This window comes from Camelus bactrianus, chromosome 11 (genome assembly GCF_048773025.1).
Source record: "Camelus bactrianus isolate YW-2024 breed Bactrian camel chromosome 11, ASM4877302v1, whole genome shotgun sequence".
Lineage (NCBI taxonomy): Eukaryota > Metazoa > Chordata > Mammalia > Artiodactyla > Camelidae > Camelus > Camelus bactrianus.
This window is the reverse complement of record NC_133549.1, coordinates 375129-386256: the sequence shown is the minus strand read 5'-3', so window position 1 is coordinate 386256 and position 11128 is coordinate 375129. Positions and strand designations below refer to the sequence as shown.

The 11128-nt window shown below is 38.1% G+C and overlaps 1 pseudogene; it reads right to left on the bottom strand.

Annotated features, from left to right (window-relative positions):
- Window positions 1–305: 305 nt before the first annotated feature.
- LOC141579230 (olfactory receptor 13A1-like) lies at window positions 306–871 on the bottom strand (annotated as a pseudogene).
- Window positions 872–11128: the final 10257 nt, after the last annotated feature.

Here is an 11128-nt window from a genome sequence, read left to right as displayed (position 1 = left end):
AGGATGGCCTTTCCTTGACTGATACATATTATCAAAGACACAAAGCAGAGATATGGGAGAAGTGAAAGTTCTGTCAGCTCTCTCTGTGGTTCTTCAAAGAATTGATAGTGTCAACTCATTGTCATCCAGTCATAGAAAGTGCTGCCTGCTGGATGCCTGTGGGATCACGAGTTTGCCTGCATCAAATCACAAGGACTATTATGGGTAACATTATGGGGAAGCATGAGCTGCTTCTCTGTCTCAGCCAAGGAAGACAAGTTGGTGCCAGTTCACAAAAAAAAAAAATCCACAAAAATAACAAAGTCTCAGTTGCCACAGAAACTCAAGCACAGCATCAGTCCAGTGTGGGTGGCCATGTTGAAGGCACAGAACACCCAAACTACTGTAGTCAGCAGACTGCAGAACACCTTGCTCATCATGATACTGTAGTGCAGGGGGTGGCAGATGGCTGCATACAAGTCACAGTCATGACTGTAAGGAAGAGCAGCTCAGAGGATGCAGCCCAGGTGAGGAAAAAATCTAGGCCATGCAGCCCCCGTAGGAGAGGGAGCTCTCCTCTGATACTAGACACTCCAGTGCTTTGGGCATGTTGGAAGAGGTGCAGATAATGTCAATAGCAGTCAAGTTGAAGAGGAAAAAGTGCATAGGGGTGTGGAGCCCGGAGTTGAAGGTGATGGCCAAAATGATGAGGAGGATACCCTTGAGTGCCACAGAGTAGAAGGGGAAGAAACAACTAAACAAAAGCACACAGTATTCTGGATGCTCCTATAAGCCCTGCAGGATAAGCTCTGTTACCAGAGTCTTGTTACTCATGGTCCTCAGGCTGAGGGGTTTCTGGGACTATCAGGTGAACCTCCACCCACAGCTCCATGTGATTTTGGGATTAGAGAGAGAAACAAGAGGTATCCTAAGAAAGGCTGCTACCATGTTTCATTCATACTTGAAATCATGGCACATGCAATATTATATTCATAAACTTATTAATTAAGATTTAAACTTATTAATTAAGATAAACACACAAATATGAAAATAGGCAAAGGGTATGAACATTCAATTCATTAAAAGTAGATATAAAGGGCCAATTAATCTCATGAAGCATCATTCAACCTCAAAGAGGCAAGTTTAATCAATGATCCACCCTTTATCAGCTGTGATTTGGCAAAGTTAGAAAAGCATGATATTGACTACATTCACATGGGTGCCAAAATGTGAGCCTTTTATAATTCCTACTCCATTTGAGCCAGAACTTTCATTTCCAGGAACTTATCCTAAGGAAATAATTAAGAGCATCTTCAAGTTGTCATCACAGCATTACTTAGAATAGTGAAAATTTAAAAGAACCCATACTCTTAAAGGTGACTAGATATGATATGTAATATAACGTACTTCTGTGTACTTATCAAAATGATGGCTTAGAAGTTTTTTACCAATACTCATGAAAATGAATGAAACAGTTTCAAAAGTAGTATATACAACAGGATCTCATTTTTAGTTTTTTTTTTTTTTTTTAAGCATATTTGTATACGTACCTTTAGGAAAAACAACTGGTGAGTGAGAGACTAGACTTTGAGGAGTGGGGATAGATTATAGTTTATTTCATTTCCTTGTTTTTCATGCTCAATATTTTCTAGTTTTTCCATTGAATAACCTTTCAAAAGCAGATCTATCATGTAATACTCCTTCCAACAATTCTTCTGGAGCCCCCATGGCTAATAGAGCAAGTGATCCCACCTGCTGCCCCTGGATCTACTTCCTCTTCAGCCAGTGTCTCCCTACTCATCTTACTCCTCAAAGCCAAGGTCCAGCCAAACCCAAATCTGGTCTTGCCAATGCAGAAGCCATGCAAGGCTTTTGTGGATCCTTCTTGTAGCCCACTCAGTCAGGAATGGCCTCCTTCTCATGAACCAGGTTATCAGCTTCTCCCCCCACCACCCTTTTCTAATATCCCTTCCCTAGAGAGAAAGGATGACCCTCTCCTTTGTGCCTCTTCAGGTTTCTGTGCTATCCGCTATCCTAGAACCAATTACAAGTCACTTCATATTCATGGTACCTAACTATTTCCCCTAAAGTGGGTCTATTTGCCTCATTTCTCTCTGGGCAGCTCTTTTTGGTACCCAGCCCTTTGTCTGGCATGCAACAGGTGAACCCTTAAACATGTTTGTTGAAATAACACACAAAAAAATTATCTAATACTTATAAAAGCAGAGTGTTTTCTAGTCTCAAGACAGTGTAACTTCTGTACGGTCTGAGGCAAAATTAGCATGGTACGACATTTGCTTTTTCCTTCTTTTCAACTCTTCATTCACTAAAATAGTTAAGGAGGATGCTGCCTTTTAATGTAGAGCTCTGTTGTTTTTTTTTTTTTTTGTCAAACTTCAATGAATGTAATTACTAGTGAAGCATTAAAAGATTTAGACAAAATGACTAAACATCACCTAGAATTGGGTAATGTCACCATTTTGTAAGGTGAAAATTGTTCTTCACACAGAAGAGCATAAAATGCCTCTATTCAGAGCAATAGGCTGTGGTAGCATGGCGTCTGTTTAAAATGGATACAAATTATGGAGCCCAACCTGTATCTTCTCAGCAGCAAGGTGTCAGGTCAGCCAATTAGTTTGATGGATATAATAAATAAAATTTGCTGCAGCTTATTTCATTTTTGTTTGGAACAAAAGTAATGAATATTACTTTTGCCCAATTTGTGTTGGGGATCTGGAGACATTATTTGCTCCTCCATAACTTTATTTGCTCCTCACCAATCTGGTGAGTGGTTCCTGTTTAACTTCAGGGGCTCCTGTGCAGCTGAGAAGCTGAGGCAGGCTGAAAAGGAACAGAGTAGGGTTTACCTCCGTTAATGTCTCCATGGAAGGTTTCTGCACCTCCTGCTAATGTCCTCCCTAGGACTCTGATCACCTGATGCCCCAAGTCATCACTCTGAGTCTACTGCACAGGGCAGCTTACAAACCTGAGACCTATAATGCTATGGCCATATCTAGGAGGAGAGAGACATCTGTCTCCAAACACTGAGCAGTAGTGTGCAGGTCTGTCATGGGCCATTACTGGAGCACCCAGAGAACCTACTATGAAGGAAACCTTTAACCTGGTCCTTCTCTTTACTCAGCTCCAGATTGAGAATTTTAAAAATTTAAATAAATGACAGTATAAGTGGAAGTTTTGAACAGGTGATGAGCACAAGGAAGTTTCAACAAACTGATTGACCTTCAAGTAACAAATTGCCCCTCAGATAATTACCCTCTCCCTGTAATTTCCAGGGCAGATGGACATCCTCCCCATCCAGTTGCTCAACAAGGAGATCAAAGAGTCAGGGTACCAAAACTTTCTCTGTATGAATGACTTTGAAACTTCTATTGGACCTCAGTCAGTCATTTCCTCTGAAAATAACACAAACCTTTTTCTCCTGAGGTTCAGAGGACATTGGCTTTAATCCTCATTGAGTATCACAAGATTATTACAAAGATGTGAAAGAAAAAACAAATATTTCAGTTGCCAATTGCCAAATTTTAACACACACTACATTCAGACAGTATGACACCCCACATGCTGATAGAACATTTAATTAGTGGTCATTTTCCACATTTACCAGACCATTTGGCACTCAATTTTCAGAGGAAATAAAAGTGCATCTCAGATGACTTAATCACTTTAAAGAAACACCTTGCAGTGTCCTCAAAATCCCTGAAATTAAAAAGTCCATTTCATGGAGGTGGCACACAAAATAGATTATATTTTCTGTGGAAGACAATTCACTTCAGTGAATTTTTGTCTTAGTTTTAATTTATTATACTTAATTTCACAAATGGAGAGTTATTGCTGTTTTAAGATATTTAATTAATAATGGATAAGTTGGCTATCTTCCATTACTTTCATCTCTGAAGGGGTTTGAAGATTTTCATAGACACCATATAATTAATCTAATGTCTTTCTATTATATGTGAATTTAAATATTCCTATTAGAAACACATTTTTAGAGCAGAAAACTAAAAATCACAAAATGACAAAATCTCATATGTTCAGGTTTAAATCTGAATGATAGTTTGAAGATGACCCAGTTCAACTGATTTATTGTGACATCACAAGGGCATCTAAGCAACTTACCCTAGTCATACAGAGTACTAGTGACAAAGCTAACATCTAGTCCAGGGTTTTGGAATTCCAGTCTAGAATTCCAGCTGTGTGATTTGTTAGTTGCCCCACTGAATCTGACCTTGTCAAATATCAAAAAAAAGTCAAGAGAAAGAAAAATCAACCAAGCATTTATATGATAATTTACTATGACTGAAGTATGAAATGCAAACCCTAAACTCTCAGCCAGCTTTGGCATCTTGTTTGCTTCATTAGCTCATTGACTGATTAAACAGTAATAATACACAGTGAGAAATTCACAAATGTTACAGACCTTGAGTCAGCTAAACAAAAAACATCAGGTTTTTTATACAGTTAATGATCAAAGTTAAGCAGGCTTACAGTTATGTGTAGATTGAACCATCTTCAGGTACTGTTAATAACCTTGAAACAATTATTTCACCTTTGTGGATTTTATGCATAGCCACCCATTCTCTGTCAATCACAACTGAGGCTGGAAACATGGTGACATTGAGGCTGCATGCAATCTAAGACAAGACCAATCTAGACAGGATGAAAGATTTTTTTTTCCTATTTAAACTGATCTTGACAAGATATTGTGACTCATTAGCAAAGCTTGTCATGGCCTGTGGGAGAAATTTGGGAGAGATGTTCACAGCTATTGCTCTAAGTGGACCATGAAGAAGCAACTAAATTATCTCTTTGCTGGGTACTTGGCTGTCATTGGTGTCCTTGCAAAGGCCAATTCAGACTTTTGATCCAAATGTACATAAAGGGGTGTAAGCCTGAGTGGAGGGAAGGACCAAACTCTCTCCCAGTTCACAGGACCTGGGGTAGAGCAGACCCAGGTTCAGATGTTCAGAATAATGTGTCCACAAATATGGACTGGAGAGAAGATGCTGGTAGGCAGCTGGCATTTCTAGACTGACTCCTTGGGAGAGTAGAAGCATGGAGAAAACATCCCAGTGCTCCCTTGCATGAAATATCCCTACCAGTAGAGCTGGCCCCCTCACTATCCCTCATTCACACCTTAGTTCCCTCACCAAGTTTTCTTCTCTTCCCCTTTCCCCATCCAAATTCCACCCAGATCTAACTCCACCTCCTCTACCAAGCCCTCTCTGACTCCCAAAAAGGAAATAATCACTCTCTGCTAAATCTCTGTCACATTCAGAGGTTCCCCCACCATGCTTTTGTGGTAAAAACATGGGCTATAGAGTTTTTACAGACTCAGGGTCAAATCCCAACCCTGAAAGCTACTGACTGTGTGACTTTGGACAAGTCTCTAGCCCTCTCCAGGGCTTAGTTATAATAATAATAAGACTTAACCTCATTATCACAGGACCTAATGCATGGAAAGGATTTGATGATATTTTATTTCCTCTTCCCCAAATTTGCACATATTTACATATAAATGTTTCTCTGTATTGGTCAGCAATCAGAGAACAGGCTAGATTTCTCTCTATCACCTGCCACCCTCTGAAAATTCCCTGAACATAACTGGCACTTAACATATAATTGTTGGTTAAGTGACTGATTAGTTTGGTTAGAGAGTTAAGTGTGCTTGTTATTAAAAAGGCACTTCAAAGAATTCTAATTTTATAAGCAGTATAGTATACTTGGAACAAGAATGAAACTTAATAGTTCACAAATGGCTTTGAGTTCTGACTCTGTTACTTAAGTAGCTGTGACAATTTGTATAAATCTCATAATCTCTCTGAATATCAATTTTTAACCTATAGAATGGGAATAATAATATCTATCTTCAAGAAGTTTCTTTGGACTAAAATAGATGATATAAATATGAACCCATTTTAGAGACCTTGTCAGTTGTTTTCATGGATGGGTCATCAATAGACACCGTTACACAGAAAGATTCTGCCTTGGCAGCATTAAGTTCAGGTAGGTTATCTTTTTTTGCAACAAAATAAAAGATACATAAACAAAGAATGCCTCTCCTGTGCTGTTACTGTTATGTTACCACGTAGGAATTAATGTAGGTAAAAGGCTAAACTAATATAATGAAGAGAACCAAATATGTCTCTGGCTTAATCTTTTCTGTTTCGCTCAGCAATCCGAAGGGGAGCATGAGTGGTGGGGTAGCTTCCAGATTGATAGGGTAGCCTTGCTCCACTGAGTATTAATGGACCCAGGTTTCTCCCAAGTCAATAATTCTTGGGACTCTAAGCTGTTATTCTCTTAACCATCATGAAATTTGCAATAACCTCTAAATTTCAGCTTCCAATAAGGGAAAAGACAGGAAGTCCAGGGAAAGAAATTTATTTTAAGCAGGTGAGGAAGATGTTGCACACAAAATTTCTGCTCACAAGCTCCTGGAAAAAATTTAGTATCATTGCCTCATATAGCTGCAAGGGATGCTGGGAAATGTAGTCAAGCTGGGAAATCATATGTATTGGAAAAAGGGAGAATGAATTTTTGTAAAAAATTAACAATTGCCACAGATTTGCAAGAGGAGACTAATGATAGTACGTATGAAACAGACTGGCGGTCAGGTTGAATTCTATATTACTCCGTAAAGAGAGATTCAAGAAAGGGAAGGGGAGTAATTATTACAGTTGCACAGGAAGCAGGGAAAAGTTGAAGGAGACAGGACAGAAGTAGAGAGGCAAAAGGTCAACATTGGAAGTTAAAAGAGGAAAGTAAGAAAATGAATGCAAGAGTTCTAACATCCTTAGTATCCGGAAGGAGTCCCAGAGAGATGGGAGTTTGAAGTATTAAGCATAACCTCCAAAAGTTGCCTTGTGACAGAGAATGAGTGCCAAGCGGAAGTGTGGCAAGTCTGACTGACAGAGAGTAGATCTGTGAGACTATAAGGCTTAGCAGAGAGAGGAGGTCTTCTGACCAAGGAGATGCATGGAAACTCACACAAATTTAGGGATCTGCAGAACACCATGAGGAATCCTGCCTGGGCAATACCACTGCCTAACCTCAGAGAGGACCAGCTATCAAAATAATACAATTATTAATTTTTGGCTGATTCCTTATCACCCAGCTGTAGCCCTGAGCACCTTTTAAACTCTTCAAGTCCTTCCTCTTCTACTTTTCCCTCACACACAACTACTGGCCTTGCCTCATATCTTCTTGAGAAGAGAAATTCCATCCTATCTGAGATTCCCCCAACATCCATCTTTCTACATTTTTATCCTCAGTCTTTTTTGAATCCTTTCCACTGTGAAACCAGTGGAAGACTCAAGAAAGGCTCATTTTCCCAGAGAACAAAATGTTGAATATTGTTTTTTTTTTTTAATGTCCACAGAATCTAAAAATAATTTCCATGTCAATTATAATTTGCATAACAGTCATGCAAAGAAGTAGGAAAATATATACATAGTGAGAAAAATGAATCAAAACCAGCTCATAATGACAAAATAATAGATAGCAGTAGACAAATATAGTAGACAAGGACATTAAAACAGTTATCATAACTATATTCCATATGTCCAAGAAGCTAGAGAAAAGCATGCTATATCATAAAAAAGACATAAAAAAACTCAAATTGAATTTCTAGAGATTTAAACCACAATGTTTGTAATTAATAATACACTAAATACAATTAACTGCATATTAGACCTTGCAGAAAAAAAATTAGTGAATTAAAAAAAAAAAAAAACAGTCAGATTCTACCCAAATTAAGCACAGATTAAAACAAACAAACAAAACAAAAACAAAAACAAAAACAAAAAAAAAGTTAATTCATCAGTGAGTTGGAAAACAACTTCAAATAACCTAAAATATATGTGATTAAACCCCATAAGTAGATAAGGAGTAGGACAGAACATAGAAGTATTTAAATTCATAATGGTTAAAATGCATCCAAATTTAATGAAAAATATAGTCACAGACCTAGTAAGTTAAATAAACCCAAACCACAATAAACAATGAGAAAATCACACCAAGACACACCAAAACATGCTTTGAACTAGAAAATTTTAAAAATAGCCAGAGTAAAAATGGCACATTAAGTACAGAGACAAAGATAAGAAATACAGAACACTTTCTATAGAATTAATGCAAGCAAGAAGACAGTGGAGAAACACCTTTAAAGTACTGAAAAGAAAAAAAAGTCAATGTAGAATTTTATATCCAGTAAAAATATCTTCCAAAAATAAAGGTGAAAAAGCATTTCAGAACAATAAAGTAAAAGGAATATACTAGCAGACATAAACAATGAGAAATGTTAAAGGAAATCTTCAGAGAGTGGGAGAATTATACTAGGTGGAAATTTAGATTCACTGAAAGGAATAAATAGTCCCAGAATTGGTGACTCTAGGAATAAAAATAATATTTTATTTCTTATCATTTATATCTTTTCAAAATATACTAAATTAGCCCAATAAAAATAATAATTTTATGGAGTTTATACCATATTTAAAAGTAAAATGAATGATGACAATGACACAAACGCTACTTGGGAAGAAATGAAATAATGCTACTGTAAAGTTCTTATACTACACATTATACATTAGTATCATACATACTGTCACTTGAGATATTATGTGATAAATTGCAAAAGAAAGCATAAAATGAGAATAGTAGGCAAAAATAGATTGTGACAAAGAGAAAGCAAATAGAAAAATTGTAAATTTAAATCCAATCATATAAACCGACTATACTTCAATAAAATATAAAAATTAAAAAAAAAAATTAAAAGAAGAAGACCATGTGAAACAGAGACAGAGATTGAAACCATCAATCTATACACCAAAGAAGTGCAGGGATTGCCAACAGCCACTGGACACTAGGAAGAGGCAAAGGATTCTTCCCCAGAGCCTTTGGAGAGACCATGGCCCTGCTGACACCTTGACTTTGATTTTGGACTTTTAGTCTCCAGAACCTGAAAGACTAAATTTCTGTTGTCCTAAAATCGTTCAATCAATCAATCAATCAATCAATCAATCAATCCAATCAAAGATAAAAACTAGAACACTCTCAATAACAGTGGATGTTTTGGTGAATGGCAACTGGGAGAATATTCATGGGTAAAAATAAAGATACAGCCTAGATGTAGGCCAGGTTCACAGGGAAGAATCAAGGAGTAAGATAGCTGGGAGGAACCTTCCTGGGGTGAAGAACATATATCAAACATTGACCTTAAAAGCTGTTCCATTCAAGGAGCCACAATGTTATTGAATTCATCTGTAGAGGCATTTACACCCCAGGGCATTGTTGGAAACAATACAGCAACTAGCTTGCAATTAGGGGAGTTCAACAGCTGGGAATGATCAGGGAAAGAGTAAAACAGAAATCTTCCAGGACCACGGTCTTCCTACGATTGCTGTGGACATAACCAGTGCTGTTCCTCCCTAAGACTTAACACTGTGGGGAGGAAACAGACTTCACTAAAATGATCCAACCAGTCACCAAACAGACAAACAAGCAAAGAATAATAATCTGGGGGCAAGAGGAGCAGTATTCAGTGTTGATATGCTATATTACCTAAAATGTTTGGTTTCCAACAAAAAATTACAAATCACACAAAGAAAGAGGGAAGTCAATGAAGAAATTAAAAAGGAAATTAGAAAATACCTTGAGGCAAATAAAAATAAAAACACAACTTTCCAAAACTATGAGACACAGCAAAAGCAATTCTAACAGTAAAGTTTATAGCGAGAAAGGCTTAACTCAAAAAAACAAACAAACAAAAAAACCTCAAATAAACAATCTAACCTACCATCTAAAAAAATGAGAAAAAGAATCGCAAAGCCCAAAGTCAGTATAAGGAAGGGAAAAATAAAGATCGGAGAGGAAAGAAAGAAAATACAATGAAAAAAATAAGAAAAGGTCAGTGAACAAAGAGCTGATGTTTTTTGAAAAGATATAATTGACAAGCCTTGAGCCAGGCACATGAAGGAGAAAAGAGAGGAACCAAATCAAATAAGAAATAAAAGCGGAGAAATAACCAATACCACAGAAATACTCTAAAAATCATAAACAACACTGATCAGTGGATGAATGGAGAGACAAAATGTGGTGGGGCCATAAAAAGACAAGAAGACAAAATAAGAATGAAGTACTGTAATGGAGGAGGGAGAATCTGACTCTGTTGGATCTGTTCCTTTACCTTTAACCACTGTGCCCTGCTTTCTAGGCTCAGTCTTGCCAGCTCTGCACCTTTTGTGAAACAATGTTGCCTTTGGCCTGAAATAGACAGGACAGCCTATTCTCAAGGGGTCTGAACTTTAAGGATGTTAGCACTTCTCCACTTATGTGGAGATGGCAAGTTGCAAAATAGGGAATAACCTTTGTTTTGTTAGAGGTTTACAGGGACACCATGACCTGGCCCACGTGGAAGGCTGCAAGAACAAAGAATACCTGCAGAAAGAAGTTTGCAAAACCCAACCACAACCCCTCCCTTGTTTCTTATATTAAAGGGGCCTGTATTCTGACTAGAGCAGGATGGTTCTTAAAGACATTTGTCTGCCACCCTCTCGGTCTGCTGGCTTTCTGAATAAAGTCACTATTCCTTTCCCTGACATCTTGTCTCCCAATTTATTGGACTGTCGTGTGGTGAGCAGAATGAGTTTGAACTCAGCAACAATCCCTGCTGCCCTTCCATCCACCCCAGCACCCAGGACTATTGGAATCCTGTGAACACCCCTGTGGCTTGCTATTTGATCCACCCAGAAAGCTCTTCTCACAGACAGGTAATTCCATCAGAGCAGTTGGAGCAGAGTCTACACAAGCCTCTGATGGTGTTTCCTTTAAAAGGAAGGAGAGATGGGGTAGCAGCTGGAGGGAGAGGGGAGGGGTCCAGATCCAAGAGAGATGTAAACATATAAATGATTATTCTCCCCACGCTGGACGGTAAGCTCCAAGCTGGCAGGCTCTTTATAGGTTTCGTTCACTGCAGTATTCCCAGTGCCTGGAATAGCCCCAGGCATATTGAAGAAAGAAAATAATAGTGACTTGTTCCAGCCACGTAAAACAAAAGAAGTGAGGATTTGCACCCAGGAGACTCTGAGCACTGAGCCCTGAGAGATCAACCAAGGAAACTGAAAAAGGAGCA